At 39.4% G+C, this 9,041-nt stretch overlaps 1 protein-coding gene across 1 annotated transcript in view; it reads right to left on the minus strand.

Annotated features, from left to right (window-relative positions):
* CSNK1G2 (casein kinase 1 gamma 2) overlaps positions 1 to 2,216 on the minus strand; it is a 108,913-nt gene extending 106,697 nt beyond the window's left edge. Inside the window, exon 1 of the mRNA XM_087922748.1 lies at positions 2,099 to 2,216. The gene's annotated coding sequence lies outside the window, so the exon portion shown is untranslated. The remainder of the gene's footprint in view (positions 1 to 2,098) is intronic.
* Between the last annotated feature and the right edge of the window lie 6,825 nt (positions 2,217 to 9,041).

A 9,041-nucleotide genomic window follows, 5' to 3' on the forward strand; every position in this document is an offset into this window, starting at 1 on the left:
AAAGATTATTAGATATCATTTCCTTCCAAAATGTTTTAAGGAACAAAAATTGGAATTAAATATTGAATACTGGATTACTAATTTTTTAAAGTTCTCTGGTGTTTTTCTATCGTGTATTTAAGCAGCTACCTGACTCTTTTTTTGTTTTTGATGTTTAAACCAAACAAATTCACCATACTTAGAATTAGATGAAATGCAATAGCCAAAAAAGAAAAAGAAAAACCATTCAAGGTATATAAAAGGAATGGCTATTCCAAGTATAATGGGAGTTGAATGCTAAAACAAATCTATAGAAGCAACGCAAAAGGACTTTGTTGAATGTAACAATCAATTTCTATATTGTGAGATGGATCTTGGAGTCTTAGTGGGCAACCAATTAAATATGAGCCAATAGTTTGTGGCAGCAACCAAAAAAGGCAGTGTAATCCGAAATTGCATTAACAGAGGGATTCAATCAAGATCATGTGAGGCACTAATACTACTCTATGAAGCCTTAGTAAGACCATATCTAGAATACTGCATCCAGTTTTGGTCACCACATTATAAAAAAGATGTTGAGACTCTGGAAAGAGTTAAGAGAAGAGCAACAAAAATGATTAGGGGACTGGAGGCTAAAACATGACGTGATAGCAGTCTTCCAATATTTGAGGGGCTGTTATTTTCCAAAGCACCAGAAGGCAAGAAAAGAAGCAATGGATGGAAACTGAACAAGGAGAGATTCAACCTAGAAATAAGGATAAATTTTCTGACAGTGAGAACAATCAACCAATGGAATAGATGTTGCCTTCAAAAGTTGTGGGAGCTTCATCACTGGAAGCTTTCAAGAAGAGACTGTACTGCCATCTGTCAAAATGGGTGTCTTGCTTGGGCGGGGAGGGGAGCTGTTAGACAAGATGATCTACAAACATGGTCCCTTCCAACTCTGTTAATCTGTTAATCTATACAACAATGTTTTTCAACCTTGGCTACTTGAAGATGTGTGGGGGATTCTGAGAGTTGAAGTCAGTATGTCTTCAGGTTGCTAAGGTTGAAAAATACCGCTGCACAGTATGTCTCTAATATCCAGAGTTTCCCATTCGTTCTTCTAGTCTTCCACCACTCATATGGACGCAATCTATCGGATCCGGAAGTCAAGGCCCTTTTAGAACGATTGTTGCCTTCTCTTCCTTTTTCTTAACCTGGTCTCTAAGATAGGGGGAACGTAACGCGCGTTTGAAAATCTGGCCGCCAGAGTGGGAAAGCGTTTTTTGCGACAGCAAACTGGATGGTTTTACGACAGCATCAAGATAGCGTTCTTTTAACCCTTTCCTCTCCGGGTATTTTTTTTCCCTTCTTTTCCCACGACAGAGTGATTTTCACGAGCCGGACTCTATCGGGAAATTTATTTCAGCTTTCCCATTTCCAACAAAAATACCAATGAATACTTCTCAGAAAGCTCACAAAAAAGCTCTCCCTATTTGTCCGCGATCTAATAAGAGGGCAAACTTCACTTCCTTACAACAATTAATGCGCAACCTGCCGTATGTTTATCTAATGGTTTCTCTTTAAAATTATTTTCAGAAAGTGGTCACACAACTTGTCTTGTGTTAGCGAGTTCCAAAAATTGGAGAAAAAAAGGAGATTGAGTGACTCTATTCCCCTCCCCCCCCGCCCAATGCCTTTTCAAAAAGCAGAAAAGTTCTGCTTGAGCAGCCAAGAATGCATCATATCCCGAATTTAGATATGGACTAACACAGGACTAACCAGGTTAATTTAGGAAGTCCATGTGCATCGACAGAAAACTGGACATTAGTCCTTGTGCTTTGCAGCGCTGATACTCAAGTGGGGGCCACATTCCCAAAAGTTAGCAAGAAGCCCAAAGCCTCCAGAATGTTCTCCAATTCCTTTTTAATATAATTTAAATCACATCTGTTAGCTGTAAAGGCCACAATTATGCCTTCAATCAAAATATGTCCTTTTAACATCCAGAATCTCGCTGCATTTCACTTTTATGGATGAATCCAAGTTTTCACATTGAGCGGGGAAAAAAAAACTTTCCAATACATTTCCAAAACTATGCAGAGTTTCATTTCTTTTTATTACGTTGTCTTCTACTTACCTTCAGCTTTAGATTTATATCCCACTGTTCATCCAGGAGCTAAGGTTGCATATATAGACTTTGGAAAGGATCTTGAAAGTCTTCTAGTCCAACCAGTGGTGGGATTCAAATATTTTTACTACCAGTTGTGGGCATGGCTTGGTGGGTGTGGCAGGGGAAGAATGCTGTAAAATCTCCAGTCAGAGGTGGTATTTTCTGATTCTCTGAACTACTCAAAATTTCCGCTACCAGTTCTCCAGAACTGGTCAGAACCTGCTGAATACCACCTCTGAGTCCAACCCCCTGCCCAAAACAGTAGTTCTCATGCCATCCCAGGCAAATGGTTAAAATAAGTTAATGTTAAGAGTGTCTGCCTCTATAAGGTAGTTTGTGTTTAAAAAATGCGGAAGGGGAACAAGTTTTCCAAACAAAACCGAGACTGATCTGAAAGTGGGTTTAAAAATGGCAGGCTACAAGAATGGTAGGTAAAAAGATGCTACACTGGATAAATGAATCCAGTTGATATATTGGTAATTAAAAGGGGTCTAAAAATAACAAATGAAAGAATGACCTGGATAATTTTCATATATTGTATTTACAAAAGAGATGGGTTAAAGCTTTGAAAAATTTTATTATAAAATGAAATCAAGTTCTAGGATAATACTTGAAAGGACTAAAGATCAAGATTCTTGAAAGTAAAAGGAAGGAATATAAAATTGATTTATCTAATCAAGGTTAACATATGTTGTTATCTCTAGTGATCCATAATGGACTTTTGCAGATCAAACTGAAATAACTTAATGTCTACGAAGATCCTCAAGTCATCCAGGTCATGGTTGTCCCAAAGGTGCTTCTTCAAAAAAGTTTCTTGGTTTTTGTTTTTCACTTCTCATCCAAGCAACTTATTCACTTCCTTCAGAATGATCAGATTTTAAGGACTTGTTTATAGATCCAAAAAGGGATATGGAAAGAAGAGATAATTAGTTGAATTCTTTTAAGAGACAAATTACTAAAATTTAAACTTGTGATGAAGAAGTCGTTTCTTTATATATTTCTTTACTATATTCCTATTTTTCTTTTCCATTTTTTTCCAATTTTTTTCTGCACCCTTTATTTTTTGTCATTTTTTTAGTTTATAGTTTTGATTACTTTAATTTTTAATAAAACTGCCTTTAAAAATAAAAGCTAATATTGTGTGGGGAGCAAAAGCTAGCACACGATCTGGAGACAGGAGATCCTGCTCCAAGCAGCTTTCTTTTTCCCACCCTGGCTGAAGGCAGCTGCCCTTTCCATCCATTGACCTTCTGGCGTCCCATCTGTGCACAATGCAAACTTCTAACTGAAGTCCAGATGGCAGATGGCAAAAAGCGATGCTTGTGTGCACACTGAACATCCAAATGCTCCAATTCTCTTGCTGTAGATCCACGAGAGTGGCATTTACTTTTCCTTATCATCACTAGTAGGAAGGGTGATGGGAGGGTGTCGTTTGGGTTGATAGGCCATCATAAGCTTTCTTCTCCCACTTGGCACCCGAAGATGGGAAGTAACCCTTTCGGTTTAATCTCTGTTAAGCTGCTTGGAATGAAAGCCAGTCTTTCCGATGAGAAATGGTCTGTGAAAGAACTCAATTATTTCAGAGCTTTAATCAACTTGAATAAGATAAATGAAGCAGACGGGTGGACAGGGCTTCCTTTTAGAGACAGAGAAGTGAAATGGTATTTGTTTAGATTCTTTTTGCAGTGTTACTCTAAATGTGACTATTTCAGGAATTCTGTCAGTCCTCTACCTATATATTTACTTATAGAGGTTGCCTGACTTCAAACAACCCTTTGTGGATTACTTTTTAAAAAGGAGGAAGGACAAAATATAAAGAAATAAAACATACGTATCCAGAAAGCAACCCCACCTGCCAGAAAAGAGAGGTTTTCAATTATTTTCTGAATGACATCAGCTACCATATTCAAATCTCTGCGCAGGGGCCATTCCAGAGGGCAGGCATTGTGACAGAAAAGGCATTCTTCCTAGGCAGTGGTGGGATTCAATTTCTTTTACTACCATTTCTGTGAGCACGGCTTCGTGGGTGCAGCAGGAGGATACTGTAAAATCTCCAGTCAGAGGTGGTATTTGCCAATTCTCCAAACTACTCAAAATTTTCGCTACCGATTCTCCAGAATTGGTCAGAATCTGCTGAATACCACCTCTGGCGTACATGCAAACTGTGGTAAGGCATGGATCATAAATCATAAGATACAATCGTAAATCATAAAAGGCAAACAACAGGTGATAAATCATGATACCAATAGGAGAAGATAGTAGGAAAGATGAAAAGATAAGGGTAATAGCAATACACCTCTACTATATAGGTAAATATCCTTAGACATAAGACAGTACTGTGGGAATTAGGTGTTCAGCGGTTATGGCACAAAGGATAGTTATTTTGGCATACAACGTCCTGTAGCAGTGTCCCAAGAGAGGAGTTGAAACAATTTATGTCCAGGATGTGAGGGGGTCTGTAGATATTTTCTCAGCCCTCTTTCTGACCCATGCAATGCACAGGTCCTCAATGGAAGGCCGGCTGGTTGCAATTGTTTTTTCTTTTCTTTTCTGCAAGCCTAACTATCCATTGAAGTCTGTACCTGTCCTGTTTTGGTTGCTGTGCCAAACCAGACAGTTCTAGAAGTAGAAACGACAGACTCAATCATTCCTCTGTAGAACTCTATCAGCAGCTCCTTGGTCCTTTTAAGGGATCTGAAATCTCTTCCACTGCATTTCCTGCTAGAATCAAGACATACAGGCTGAAAACTGTGGGCAGCTCAGATAAGCAATCTCCTTCAAACTGATTTAAGTTGACTGTGTGCCATCAAGTCAGTGTTGACTCTTAGGAGCCACAAAGAGGTTTTTAAGAAAAAAATTGGACAACCATTTGTCTGGAATGGTATAGGGCAGGGGTCCCCAACACCCCCCCGGTTTGTGGACCAGCATCGATCCAAGGCATGCCAGCAACTGGTCTGCACAAACAAGTGAAGCCCCATCCACAGGATGCAAAACCATAAACCCTTCCAGTCCGCAAAAAAACCTTTCTCCACAGAAGTGATCCTTATTGCCCAAAAGGTTGGGGACCCCTGGTATAGAGTTTCCTGCTTAAGTAGGTGGTTGGACTAGAAGACCTTCCAGGTCCCTTCCAATGGAGTTATTCTGTTGTTCCTAACCTGGTCCTTCAGATTTTCCAAAGGTGCCCCCATCAACATTGGTTATTTACTGCCAGTCATCCTCTTCTCTTTCCTTCTGCCTTTCCCAGCATTAGAATCTTTTCAGAGAGCTGGTTCATCATTTATAATGAGAAGCTGATTTAACATGGAAAAACAGGGAGAGAGAAACAATTTGTGAAACTATGAAGTGGACAAGCAAAAATGCAAAACAATCCTCAGCTGGGAAAGGAAACATTAAAGGAAAACAGGCAGAGCTCTGTTCACAAACAAAAGGCTAATATCATGGCTTGTGCTAAATTAATTCGGGCACTATTTTGTACCCGCCAAAGACTTAGATAAAAATAGCTTTTCCCCTCCCTGCGAGATGTAAAACAGACAGGTTGAACTTGTTGAGCTGCCACGTAAATTGGGACTATACCCTCAAATGAAGGGGATTTAAATTAATTCTAATCTAATTGTGGGTGAACTCCATTGTTCTTTAAACACAATTTAAATCAGCATTTCCCCAAAGGGGCAGCGCTGCTTCCTGTGGGACAATTTTGTAGTTTAAGAGAGCAGTAGAAACTAAGAAGACATTGAGAAACATCTTTTGCCACACTACAGATCCTCAATCTCTTTTTCTGCAACTAAAAAAGCATAATAGGAAAGAGCAGCATAGTGGCCTAGTGGTGAAGATGCTTGCCTCCCGCTCAGAAGGTTGAGAGTTCAACCCTAGGTAGTGGCAGTTGTTCCCCTCCTAGGGTGCGAAGAAAAAATATCTGCTGTGAACGCCACAAAGGCATCAGAAAGGACATCCAGCCAGTAAACGCTCAGCTCCGTCCAGTCACCCAGTCTCTACCCCAAATTAAGGAATTAAGAGTCGTAAAAATGGAATTGAATACGAAAACATTCATTTTCTCAATCAGAACTTGTAAAGAATTTCATTAAGGTTGTAGTAATGACTGTAAATATAACATGTTCCTGAAGTAGTGAACTTAATAATTAAGTGTTGTGTTAACCAGGAAGTGAGAGTATTTGCGTAATGGGAATCTGTTATCTACTGGTGGATATTTGTCTGCGATACATTATATAATTATCATTATGGTCCATCTCGGAGCCAGAGACAGATGTTCAGACTGGATTTGGCATTTTTTATCTTCCTGTCAAGTCCTTCTTAAAAACCCGGGATACGCAGAAGTGAATGTTTGATGGTATTAGAGGTATCTGTTCCCAGTAAAGCTGTCTTTTGCAATTGACTGATGGTGAATTTGTCAATGCCAATGATGTTCAAGTGGTGTGCCAGTTGTTTTGGGACTCTACTGCAGCTGCCATAAATAGATGCCAGTTGCCAAGTGCTCAATTGGCATGTATTTATGACCATGTATTGATGTGGCCATGGGATGTTGCAATGGTTGTTAATGTGAAAACTGGGGATTCAGTCTTTTTCCACTGCTGCTGTAACTTCAGTCATTAAACAAATGGTTGTAAATTGAGGGCTAACTGTATGTTGTATTTTTTGCTATTGGCAATCTTTTGGCAACTTATATGCAAGCTACTTATTCAATTTTATTATTTATGAATTACTCCCCCCGCAAGAATTAGAGTACTCTAGTGTTATTTGTTATGCATTTTATATTTCTATTTTTTATTATATATATGTAGATACATAAAATATATTTACCTCAGGCATCTGAATCCAGTTAGATGAAATCCCCTTTTAACTGTCTAGTTATTTAATGTAATCGCAATTTTATATATATTGGGTTCTGTTTTTTTAAAAAACTAGGATTAGCAATTCTGTTCACACAAAGAAATTTTCACCTAAAACCAGACAGAGGAATTTGGAAAAACAGTGAAACTCTGTGTCATAAGGCATCACTATGAATATAGCACTTTTTATAAAAGGTCTTTTAAGATGGCAAATATGTGCAGTTTCCAAAACGAGTGCTCCAAAAATGTTGAAATAGGCCATCTAATGTACAACTTCTTATTCTGAAGAATCTTTCAATCCTAAAACCTTTTTCCAAAAGACTGAACAGAGTATTTCATCTGACATTACATAAACACAGCTTCTACTTCCAGTAGCCAAGGTTCATTTATTTTTAAAGGGAAAAAAAAAACCCTGAATGAATGAACACCACACCACATCACAATGCAATCTACAACATGATGCAGAATCAGAATAGTAGAGTTAATTCTCCACAGCATCCATCTCTTGACCCAAACCCATGTTATTATTTCCCTTGGGAATAATGTAAACATTTACAATTTTTTTAGAGTTATAAGTACATTATATTAAGACAATGGCAGACATGATACATTGGCAAGCGATTTAGTTCTCAAAACGTTATTCTGAAGGACAGCGTGATTTGAGGAGGAGAGGTAAGAACGCCAAAACAGAAACTGCAGCAGGAGATCATGGTTGGCAGGGTTCCTGGAGTGGGCAGAGCATGGCAGAGAAATGAGGTGATCTTGTGAGATACCCTCACCCAAATATTTGTCAAGACCCTTTGGCTACCATTTTCTGCTTGGATAATTTGATTTTGAAGATCTCATCTAGGGCATTTTCTTCTCTGGTATTAGAATTCCCTATAGGTACCCAGAAAGACCTACATTACAAGCCCGCTCCCCACCTTACTGCGAAATAGTCCAACAGGAGCAATATATGCTGCTGCTGCTGCTGTTTAACTGGCGTTAAAGAACTTGAGGGGTCTTTGCTGACTGAGACTCCTGCAGAAGGAACAGAACCCCTCCACAATTTGGCAAGAAGTCTGGTCCCACTTCGCCCCACTTTTGAGAAAACGGCCATCCATCTGGGAGTCCACCAAGATGCTTTTAAGGCAGCCTTGTACCCAGGAGTTGCCTGCCTGGATATCCTGAGTTTCAAGAACCAGTCAGCTCATTTCTCTTCCCAGCAGCCAAACTGGGAAGTCCAAAAGTGCAGGGTAAAAAAACAAACGCAACTGGTGGTACTGAGGAAATGTTTAGCTTAGGGCTGGGATCTGGAGGAGGTTCCTCTGAGGAAATGGAGATGGGGCATGCCTATAACAGGGACCCTGCAGGGTAGCTATTAGCTAGGCAGCATTTTTACCCCCCTGTGGCTCTATTTTTTTTTTTAAGCAATTAAGGCAAAAGCAGAGAAAGTAAAGCTCATGCAATGCAACGGCATGATGTCAGCAAGGCAATTTTAAAGCGACAGCTCACTGGCACTTTGGAACAAATGTAATGCATTTTAAAATGGCAGGTACCGTGTTTTTTTTTGTTTTTTTTCAAAAACCACGTTTGGAATGTATCAAGAAATCTCACAAGGAGAAAATGAGAGAGGAAAAAGAAAGAGGCTCATTTTCATGAATCTATTCCCAAAGGAAGGCCAGTAGAGGTTTTTGGCCTCTAGCATTAAGAGTTTTCATTTTCTTTGGCTCACTTGTTAACATACCCTCGAGGGGGAGAACTTGGCCCTTGTATTTACAAAACAGGCAGTTTTCCAATGGACCAAGAGGGAATCCTTCCAGGGTCACTAAATATGCAAAAAAGGCTGGGATCTGGAGGAGGGGGGTAAGAGAATCAGACCAGAGTAGGTAAAATCAGATAAGGCACATATTACAACCCACGCCTCTGTCCTATCCCTATTTTCCATTCTGCCTGGAGCTGCTTTTTCACATTTTTTTTTTGATAAACCCACAACATTTCCCCAAAAAGTAATGTATTTTGTAAAGAAGAAAGTGGGGAAGAACCAGGACAAGCCTGCTTCTCGGAAAGGAAATAAAAACAAAGGT

Source organism: Pseudonaja textilis, chromosome 1 (genome assembly GCF_049901715.1).
Source record: "Pseudonaja textilis isolate UNSWEBS1 chromosome 1, rPseTex1.2, whole genome shotgun sequence".
NCBI lineage: Eukaryota > Metazoa > Chordata > Lepidosauria > Squamata > Elapidae > Pseudonaja > Pseudonaja textilis.